This window comes from Glycine max, chromosome 12 (assembly GCF_000004515.6).
Source record: "Glycine max cultivar Williams 82 chromosome 12, Glycine_max_v4.0, whole genome shotgun sequence".
NCBI lineage: Eukaryota > Viridiplantae > Streptophyta > Magnoliopsida > Fabales > Fabaceae > Glycine > Glycine max.
The window spans coordinates 9,062,555-9,074,409 of NC_038248.2; the positions used below are offsets into that span (position 1 = coordinate 9,062,555).

At 29.4% G+C, this 11,855-nt stretch overlaps 1 non-coding gene across 1 annotated transcript; it reads left to right on the top strand.

Moving 5' to 3' along the window:
- Positions 1-11,259: 11,259 nt before the first annotated feature.
- Positions 11,260-11,349, top strand: TRNAY-GUA (transfer RNA tyrosine (anticodon GUA)). The gene is given in 2 exon segments: positions 11,260-11,296; positions 11,314-11,349. It is a non-coding gene; the product is annotated as a tRNA-Tyr (tRNA).
- Positions 11,350-11,855: the final 506 nt, after the last annotated feature.

Consider the following 11,855-nt stretch of genomic DNA (forward strand, 5'->3'; position numbering starts at 1 on the left):
TATATCCCTCCTCATCTTTAAAATTTTGGGCCCCACATGTTCTTTGAGTTTTGAGTTGGCATCAACCAGTTGAAAGAGTTCCTTGACCTACATTTGAATTTCTTCACTTTATTTAATTACTTCCTGCAACTTCAATTCGAATGTCTTGAGAAAAATGAAGTTCATTAGATACAATATTATCATAGAAAGAAATGAAGAAAGGAAAAAAATATGTCTTCATTCATAATGTGTTCTACCTTATAATTATAATTATGGTCATTCAACAAATAAAAGTATATATTTTACGTTCTATTATTTCCTATTACTAAGCCTGACAAAAGTTAGTTTGGTTTGATGCCCCTAGAATCATCTAGAGCAACTACACACACATGCCAAAGAGTAATCTCAAAAGGAATTGATTATTAGATTCAATGCAATCTGCAAACTATTAAAAAAGACCATGAACACAAACAAAGAAAAACATAACACAAAAGTAGCTAGAAAAGGAATATAACAACTATAATGCAATCAAAATACTAGCACACAACACAAGCACTGATTTTTGCACCGTACAAGTAAGAATCCAAAGAGAAGAAGATCAAAACATAACAATACAACAAATCTTTTTAATAGAAACTGAGTAGAATTTGATCTATATTTTGTTGTCACGTATAATAAATTTCTCAACAAGTGTAAGAATGACAATTGAAAGAATTTTGTTACGTAAACCAAAAATTTTAACATAGGCATGGATAGTAGTTAATATTTACCAAAGGCATCGATAGTAGTTAATATTTTAACTTTCTACAAGTTAAATAAGTAAAATTCTCTATTTGAATATCAGAACTCAAAATAAATCAAGCATGACATTACATCCAAATCATGGAAACAAGGTTGTCAAACTTGCAATTTTATGTAAACTCGTAGAGGCCTCATAAACTCGAAAGAGTTTACTCGATATAAAAAATATATTAATATTCCTATATATAAAATCATAACTAAATATTTCAACCCTAAAATAAATCAAAGTAACAAACTTTAACAATAATTCAATAAACTAACATAGTCCACACTCAATCAAACATAAATTCATACAATACAAAACATGAATTCTTAAAACAAAAGTATTTAAAAAACATAGAAATAGTTCAAATGTCTATCAATCCTCTAATTAAATCATCTCCAATGTCACCACCGTCACCATCATCTCCATCATCTTCAAGCTCTTCCTTGATTAAGAAGTGATCTTCAATATTGTCATTCAAAACCAAATTGTCAATATCAATATCATCTAAAGTTGGATCACTTAAACTTCCTCCATTCAAGTCAATATTGCTTCCACTATCACTTTCACCTAGAGGTTGCTCAACTTGGACATTGTCTTCATCAAAAATATCATCTCCCTCTTCTGTTATCCACTCATCATCAGATTCCATATCTTCAAATGGAAGATCAAGCAAAAAAATTTCTTATTTGTCTATTTTCCAGCTTCAAGTTGTACAACACATAAACTAAGTCATTCATCTTCTTTTGATGCAAGTGATTTCTCCTCTTTGTATGAACTTATAAATAACATAAAAATTGAAGTTCATAACTTAACTCTGAGTTTGGTCTGATTCTACTCGATTTGCTACTCTACTCACGGTTTAACTCGTGGAGGCACTGTTGAATAGTAAACTCAAACAATTTTACGAGTTAAATCACAATTTTGATAACCATGCATGGAAATTCTTTCTCTGACAATGGGCAGAAGAAAAATGATTACTTATTACTTAAGAATCAATCTTGTGATTCTTACATGAGACACCTTCATCAGTGATATCAACCATCTTGCAAGAATGAGACATTATCTTCACAGTAAGTTTGTCCATTATTAGTACTTGCAGGCAAGCAGCTCTTGAACCAATTCAAGATGATAAACAATTGAAGTATCAACAATTTTACTAGATTTCAAGCTCTAGCTGATTTCTTGAAAAAGAAACAAGTGTGTGTATGGATTTAAAGTCATCCTCCAAGTGAAGAACCAAGAATCCCAAAAGCAAATATTATTAGAAGGCTCATGCATGGTTCTTACATCCAACATAATCCCTCACAGTCTTGAACTAGACTCCTTTGAGCTTGAAGCATGAATGATGAACAAGCCCAATCGAACTCTAGATCACTTGGTCGTTATAGGCTCTAATACCGTGTAATGAACCAAGCCAAATATTCCTAAGGGTTATGTTGTCCAGCAAAGGTAAATGAATGGTTTTTATGTCTAACACTCTTATCATGAATGATGTTCTAAATCCTAATATGAAGACAAGAAGATAAATACAAATGCAAAATAGCTTGTGTAGTGGCTAGTATGCTGCAAATAAGTTATAGCAGAAAAAAAATGGTGAAAAGAAGTTTCTAACTTAATAAATTGAAAGACATGACATATGTATCAGATACATACATAAGGCTTGTAAGGATTGAATTAAACCAAACAAAAGAAGTAACAAAATTTTTTTTGTCTTCATTGCAGACTACTCAAATCTATAGAGAGAAAACATGTAATTTAAAGGTGTTTTTTCTATTGCTAACCAGTTACATATTACATTTCTTGTTTCTTCCCTTTGATATTAAAGATCAAGTGCCCCAATTCAATCCATAAAAGGATCATTATGCCATGTTAGGTGTAAGTTCTCTACTCCTAGCAGAAATAGAAAAAGGTGTAACAATCTCAAATCCATGTATTCAAATGACATTTAGAGCTCCGACCATCCCAACCCCACTGAAAACTTATGTAGTTGCACTCGACACCATAACTGTCTTCTAGTCTTTTGCCCGTTCATGTTCCTTGTTAAGCATCTAAAATCATTCCAATATTAAAAAAATGAATCACTGCAAATCAGAAATGTAATAGCAACATCTCTCACTTAATAAGTTTATTTCATTTATGATTAGATATAACCCATGTACTTAGTTAGATGTAAGTAGAAAATGAGTTCATCAAGTGCCTAGCTTACTCAATACTATACTTGAATATACAAATGGAGGATTTTTTTTTCTCCATCCTTGCAAAATTGTTGGTTTTCATAATATGATAACAAATCCAAAATATAAAGTAATCAACAAACATCAATGATACATGCAACAAAATTTAGGGGAGTGTATCTCACCTTATTGTTAATCAAGTTATGGAGTAGTATTACGTACACTTCTAATGAGAGGTGAGAGGTATATTACCGGCATCGTATCATTGGTTTTCACTACATATGCTTTGAGGTGTGTATGATTTTGACTTGTGGAAAGCAACCAAGTACATGGCATGCTTGATGATGGAGAAAGTGGCAGTAATAACAGCTTGACTTTCAACAATAGATGCAAGGATGGCAATAACAAAAACCGGCCAAATTAAACCAAATTACTTAAGTTAAAAAAATATGATCAATATGAAGAAGTCAGAGACTCGGAAGAACTAACCAGGTATAGAGTCATAAAAACCATTATGAACAGAGTTAAGGTTTTTTGACAAAAAAGTTGCTTGGCCCATGTATTGCACTACCAAACAAGGGTATATAACAAAGGAAAATGCAAGCTATGCATGGAAGAAAAATGTTATCAATTTCCATGTAAACACAATTGCAATAGATGTACAATAATGATTATTATCTTCCTAGAAAATAATAATAATAGTTACCAAGACTAGGATAAATCTTATGCACAATTTAGTCAAGCTATAAGCTCACCCTTACTGACAATGTAGTAAAATGACCAATATTCGTCAACATAGCTTCAGTTCCTGGTGAGACACAACTGTCAGAATTATTAAACTTAGTATTTTGTTGTTAAAATCTCAGCTTTTAGTTAATCAAAGCTCAATTAAATTTATAAAATAGAAAATGAAGCATCCTAATCAACTTATAAGATAACTTCTGGTAGGTGCAGAGCTGACTTACTAGTAATACACAGAAGCATCCCTCCAAGAGAAATCCAACCTTCTTTATCGGTCTTGATAAAGAACTTGGTTAAGTAGTATAGGGATATAACACATAATATTTTTGGATTCCAGCGTATTATATTGTAAACAATGCAAACACACTCAAATTTTGAATATAGTAATAGCAAGCAATGCAAAAAAAAAAAATGATAATTAAAGGCTCTTCAATGAGATTATAACATGCATGAAAAATTTAAAATTTAATTTTTCTAGCTCAGCTTCTAATTCTTTCAACAAAACATATAGGAGTATGGGTAAATTGCACAAATTTATATTTGAATTGAACTCTAGGATTACTCTAAAATGACATTATGGATAAGCTCATAAACAATTCTTTGTTGTTGGTGGATTGTGGGCATTTAAGAATGAATGGTCTAATAAGGAACATGGCGTACCATATCATGAACCAGAGTCACACTTACATGGTAAAATATCATGAAATGTTGAGAAAGTTACCACAAAAAGGTTGTCCTAATGTCAAATTTGTTCTTCTTACCTTGGATTTGGTGCTTCCAACACTAGGTGTGGTTTTTTCAACCCCAGATCTACCACAAAAAGAAGAATCATAAATGTTTCACAAAATAACAAACACAGAAGAAGAAAAATGAGAAGAAAGAACGAGATTTGGGGGAGAAGGGATTCAGAATGAGGGTTTAGACAAGAGCTTACCTTCCTTGATGGCCATGTTGCCAATAATGGTTCTGATGGAAGGGAAATTCGACGGTGATGATGGATGGGAGTGAAAGTGCGAGAATGAAAATGAAAAGAGAGGGAGAGAGACAATTCTGACAATGACAATGTAAGGTTAGCAGAGAGGGATGAAGAGTGCTTTGTGAGAGAGAGGGTTTCACAAAGAAAGGAAGTCAAGCACGAGAGGACTACATGAGTGCCATAGTGTGGTAGAGGCGACGTAGCGGCGCGACAACACAGCAATGAAGGCTTCACACTTTTGCATAATGTAAGGGCGTGAGTGAGAGACAGATAATGAAAGAGTTCAAGAAGTGAGATTGCATGAGAATGAAAAGGGAAAATGCATTGCTTTCGAAGATAGTTTTTAAAATTGACATTGAAGTGTTGTTTTTAACATCGGTTCTTGAAGAACCGATGTCATAATACGTTTTCAAAGACGATTTTGAAAAAATAGTCTTTAAAAAATTACAATTATTTACAAAAATGTCATTGTATTTTGAATGACATCAATTTTTGTAGAATCGTCATTAAACCAATATTGTAGAAGACCATTTTTGTAGTATTGATTCTTCCCCTTCACAATTGGGAAATAGACACACATCATTATCAAGCTAACACCCAATTAGATGGGAAACATTTTAGAAAAACTTTACCTTGATAATAATGTGTCTATTTTCCATTGGACTAGATTAACGTTGTTAGCGAGAAAATAAACAAAAAGAGTTGCATTACATATATTTACATATATTTTGGCAATTAAAGGATAATACTATTAAACATTTTAATAATAAAAAGATCAAGTTCAACAAAAAAAAAATAGAGGAACTAAAAAAAAGTATTATAACATGTTATATATGCAATATTAATATTTTATATCCAAGTGATGGATTCCTAAAAATAAAATGCTAGATAGTATTTTAGCCGGAGCACATGTAGAAAATATCTGTTGTCTTTGCCTAAAAAAAGCCTCCAGCATTTAGTAGTCAACGATACAAAATATTTCTTTAAATATGGTTAGATTGATGTAAACATTATTAACAATATAAAAAAAATTCTCTAAAACGTTTACGCATGACAATAACTTACATTGAATACCTAATGTCCCGCCCACGCATGCACTAAAAAAATCTTTAAAGAGGCATGTGAAAATGAGCTGTGTAGATCTTTGACTTAAAGACAAAAGTTGGAGGTGATGGAGAGAAGACGAAGGGGTTGACAAAAGCTCTAGGGTTAAAGTTCAAACGAGAGAGAGAGAACCGTGAAGTTGAACTTGAAGACAATCACAGAACGGGCAAAAAAAGTCGTATAGGGTCAGAACTTTACCTGCCAATTTACATTTTTTTTCCTATGAATCTTTCATGTCTTATCTAACTTTCTTTTTATTAACCTTTTTTCTCTTATGAAAAACCGAACCCCTTTGGTTAAGATCAAATTGGACAACTGACATGTCAGGTCCGGATAAATATTTCATTGGTTATGCACTCTTTTATAAAGATGGGGTGATATATATATATATATATATATATATATATATATATATATATATATATATAAAAGATGGGTTGTTTATCATTCCCATTGGTCTAAGCTCAAATGTGAGAAGTTGCAGTTATTATTGTAATACCATATAGAGTATTTATATATTTGGTTTGATTAATATATATTAGTGTTAGTATTTTTTTTCATCTATAAAAAGTAAATAAAATATTTTCATTACCAATACCAACTCATTTTCTAAAAGAACATGTTAACCCACAACTATGTGCAATGCTATATATATGCATTCGTGCACAAAATTGTTAGAAAATGAGTTTTTTTCTTTTTCGGGTGAGATGTTAGAGACTAGAAAGTTGTGACTTCTATGATAATTAAAAAAAAGTAATAAGTTCTTGAACTGCATTAGAGTATGGTTGAATAAAAAAGAATATTGAGTATGGTAACAATAGAAATTATCATATGCTCGTAAGTCATTTCATTCATATCTTGTTATTTTTAAGTTTAAATAATAATTATTCTCCTAAAAAAAGTTTAATTATTAATAAGATTTAATGCCTATTCACATATTTACTATATCATTCTTATTTTAAAAAATAAACAAATGGTCAATATGGAAATGTGAGGTGGATTTCTCATTTCTCTTTTTATTTAGTTAAAGCTTTATATATATATATATATATATATATATATATATATATATATATATATATATATATATATATATATATATATATATATATATATATATATATATATATATATATATAATCGCTCCTGTATGTTTGCATATATTTTTATTACACTAAATTTGATATATTAATATAATTGGGTTTTTTATTATACATTAACATGCATATATATTGTAGCCTATTCATCAGGGGATCAAAAGAAAACTTTATCTTATTTGCATACTAAAACGTACTTAGCTCATTTATTTATGGATAAAAGACTGTTTCTTAGTAATTAGAAGTATAAAAAAAATATAAAACTACGAACTTACATTTAATTTGAATATTTTAACTTTATAGCCTTGACAAAAATATTTACAAGCTACCCTTTAGAAAAAATATTTTATCAATTAAATTATTGTTTAAAGGGTGGTTTCTAAATATTTAATCACGTGTTTACTGCAAAATTGAGATATAACATCATATTTTAACAGATAATACAAATATTCTAAAGATAATTTATTGCTGCAATTTAATTTTTGATTTTTTTAATTCTTAAAATTTAATTTTTGATTATTTCTATAGACATCTCTATTTTATGAAGAAGATGCAGCTATGAACAATCAACCTTTCACCAATTCACTTTTCTTTTTCCCACAAAAAATTCCCTCCCTAACTTTTTTGTTCTCTTTTAGCACTCATTGTATCCCAGTGAATTAGATCAAGTGACACCTTTTTTCTATTCTTTTACTCTCTTTTCCTTCAAAACTCTTCAATCAAATTAATCTCTCTTTCTTTGATTAACAAATATATATTAATAATTCCATAGAAAAAATTGAGAGATAAAGAGTATAACATAAGAATAAGGTTTAAAGAAAAATAAAGGAGATTACAACTTAGAAAAATTGAGAGATAAAGAGTATAACATAATAATACACAACTTTGAACAACAGAAAGAAAACTAAAATAAAGGAGACAAAAAAGGGTAACTACGTATTCCCATTACTGAAATTGCATAGCAAATGGTGACCAAATTCATCTTAAGCAACTTCATCAGTGTTGAGATTACAATCTTTCTTGGGTGTCACCAACATGCAAGTTGCACCTTATTGAGTCCAACCTTTCTTTACCTTCAGTCTCATGTCCTTTATTATATGCTTTATCATTTTCAACATTTCCTCATATCTTTTGGTCACTTTCCTTGGCAGCAGTTTCATAGGCATTTTGTTGATCTGTTTTGGAGACATAACCATAACTGGCATGATGGTCTGTGTTATTTAGTTTCGAAGGAACTTTCATCAGAAATGCTCCTTAGTAATTAAAGCCTATACGGTAGCTAGTTGTGATAAACACAAACAATGGCGGCAATTGGAAAACTTTTTTGTTTCATGATAGGGGTGGGGATTAAAATTATTGTCAATATCTCACTTTGCTTCTGTAATTTATGTTAATCTGGTCATCTGAACCCACAGGTGGATGACATTTCTCATGATCTTTTAATTCCTTTTCTCTTTTGTGCATTGAAGTCCTTCCTAAATTCCATATATACATAAATATATAATGTTAGACAAAATGCATGTGTAAACTGTCTCACAACCTAAAATTGTTATGTTAGAACAAATAATTAATGTGCATACGTAGACAATGAGCACCAAGGTGCAGCCTCATATTTTAAAATTAGTGATCAATATAGAAAGAAAAAAATTAAAAAAAATTAAAAAATCGCAAATTATATATGTTAATCAACAGAGATAAGTGTAGACCAGAAATTAAGAGAGAGAAAGCATAACAAATCAAAAAATTCCGGAAAAATAAGAGAGAAAGTATAACATAACTTTAATTAACAAATGTTAATAGTTAATCAGAAAAATTTAGAGAAAGATTATAACATAACAAATTAAAAAGATCAACACAATAATGTATTTCAAGGTTGACAAAAAGTGAATTCTTTTAAACCTACAAAACAAAAGTTAAAATAAAAAATAAATCAATTTTGTCTTCTCCTTCAAATCTCCAACGAATATATCTGTTTAAAATTCATCGATTCAAAACAACATCCACGTAACAAGATTATAAATTACACAAAAAAAAATAATTTGATTTGACAATGTAATCATGCAATCAGGGAGCATTACATGTAAGTAAATAAAAATTGAAACGTTTTCAAATTTTTGTTAAATATAATTTAAATACAAAAGACCCATGGCTCTGATACCAATGGTAAGAAAAAAGGTGTTCAACAAACACACATTGCGGAATAAAAAAATCTATTTTATATTTAAATTATATTATAAACAGATGACATATTAAAAAATGTACATGTTGATGAGCTCTTGAAGCATAAAAATTCTTCAATAGTGTGAAGACTCTATGTGTTTAAGTTATACTATTTCTTGTTACCTTTTATTATTGCTAACCATTTAGCAATTAAATTAAAATTGAAATAATAATTGATCAAGTCAAACTTGTATCTAGCTGTCTTTTCAACCCAAATTTCAAATACAAAATCATACATGTTTGTTTATTTTTTTTTACCAAATCTTTCTTATTATTTATATGCTCTAAAGCATTAGGTGTCCTATGACAATCTCATGTTAAAGAAAGTTACTATACCTCTTCTTGAAAATTTTCTATTGACAATTTTAACCATTAGAAAATTTCAATTGAGTCAATTCAATGATCACGTTGTGACTCATCTATGCAAATTAATAAATGAGATATATTAATATTTATCCAATAAATACTATCACATATATATTAATCTATCCGGATTATTGATATCCTATTTACAATATATAATCCTATGATCAAGAACGTTTTAGATTAAAATTAGAACAAATTTGTTTCTCATTATCATAATCTTTATTATAATAATAAATTTTTAATTTTAATTAAGGATATTATCAAATGAACCATTTGGTCAAATAGTGAAATATGATAATGAAAATAAAATAATATTTTATTATTAAAATTAGAATTAATTATATAATAACTTGAATCGTGAATATACAAATTTATTCACAACACTATGTATAACCTTTTTACTCATAAAATAACTATTAACAAAGATAATTAAATAAAATTAAAATACGGGAACCATTACAACCACCAATATTAGAAAAAGTATTAAACCCCTATACATTTCTTTCCCAAAAAACAATGAAATCAAAAGGTAGTATTAACAACGTTTTAACAACTTCTAAATTTCATAACACCTACACATGTTGAGCAATTCACAGTGCATGTCAAAATCCCAGGAAGGAACACAATAGAATTAAAATCTTGTTGGACAACAATTAAAAAAATGATAAATGTGTTAAAAAAAAAAGCCAAACAAAGACCACTGTGGTTGAATACGGGAGATAAAAAAGAGAATGTCCAGCAGAGAGATAATTCACTGCAATATGAACAATAAAAAAACAGCAAAAAGAAGAAATACGTATGAAGAAGATACATAAAAAAGCCTATAAAATGCAAGAGGCATTTCTCTTCGCCTACTAATTCTCACCTCTATATTCTCTCCTTTTAAGAAGCAAACATTATCAGAATAGGATGGAAGAAGCTCCTTGATATTAGACGCAGAGGACTTTGTGGCAAGCACATGCAGGTTTTTTGCATGGTACATTAAACTCCACTTGTAAAATTAAAAAAAAAATTATATATATATATATATATATATATATATATATATATATAAGAGCATGAGATGTGAGAAAATTTATATAATATTTAACTTTTTTATTTTAATTGATGTGAGATTTCATATCACATGTATTCTAAGAAAGAATTCATCAATGCGCTCAATGGAATCAAACCGACAATTACATCACTAGGTAAAAAATTCCAAAAGCTCCAACTTTCAACACTGTGTCAATTTAGAAAGCACAAATAAAAAAAATACAATACGTGAACAAGATAAACCAAAGAGATTTTTGCAGTAGATAGTAACAAACAGATTGACAGAGAGAGAAAATTTTGAAATATATATAAGAGAGAGACAGTTAAATGAAAAATAAAATGTTGTTCTGAACAAAAAAAATAAACCAACCTAAATCTACGTGGGCAAGAGAAGAGAAATGGGAAGTTATAAGAGAAGAGGTGAACAATTCCAAGAATACGTGAACGTGAACTGTTATAGTGTGCCCATGTTCTTTTGAAGAAAGTGGAGGCAAATTCCAATTCTGATATATTAAAATGGTGCATTAAAATGTACTTACATAGTAAAAGTGAAGGGTATATTGGTCTATACACCAAATTATCTTTATATATTGTTATATCAAGAGGAAAATGAAATTTTATCTTGGTCCACAGGTTGAAGTTGCAAATAAAATGAAATGAGGATTTTCTGCATCATAACTACTCACTTTTATTTCGAGAAAAGCGTCTAATGGGCAAAATTGCCAATTAGTGCAACCTAAATAATAGTAAATACTTGTATACTGATACAATGTTTACAAGCCGACCTTAGCTCAGTTGGTAGAGCGGAGGACTGTAGTGGTTTAAACCTCAGATATCCTTAGGTCGCTGGTTCGAATCCGGCAGGTCGGAAATCTATTTTTTTTCCCGTTTCCGCAATTATTTGATTAAATTTAGTATTTTCGAACCATAAAACGAAATTATTCATTCAACTCATGCTTACATTTTAGATCTACCAAAAAAAGAAACTCATGCTTACATTTTAGCTGGATCTACCAAAAAAAGAAACCCATGCTTACACCAACAAGCTACTCCAATTTAACAGTTACCATCAATCTTGATCTTATTATAACCTATGCAACTTAATATAAAAAATGACTATTCAGAAGAAAAAAAAAAGCTTTTACGAAGGGTCCTTTCAAATACTTAGCTAACTTATTTTATGAAGAAAGAAACATATTTATTGACTGGGCTTTTAAGGTTATTTTATGTTAATTAAAAACACATTTATAGAAGAAAATGAGATGAAATCTATATCAAACAATGCATGTGGAACCGGAGCTTAATTGAGAGAGTGAGAATTCAATTTAAGGTGATGTTTGACTTAATCCTTTTGTTTCTTTTAAGGATTTTAACTT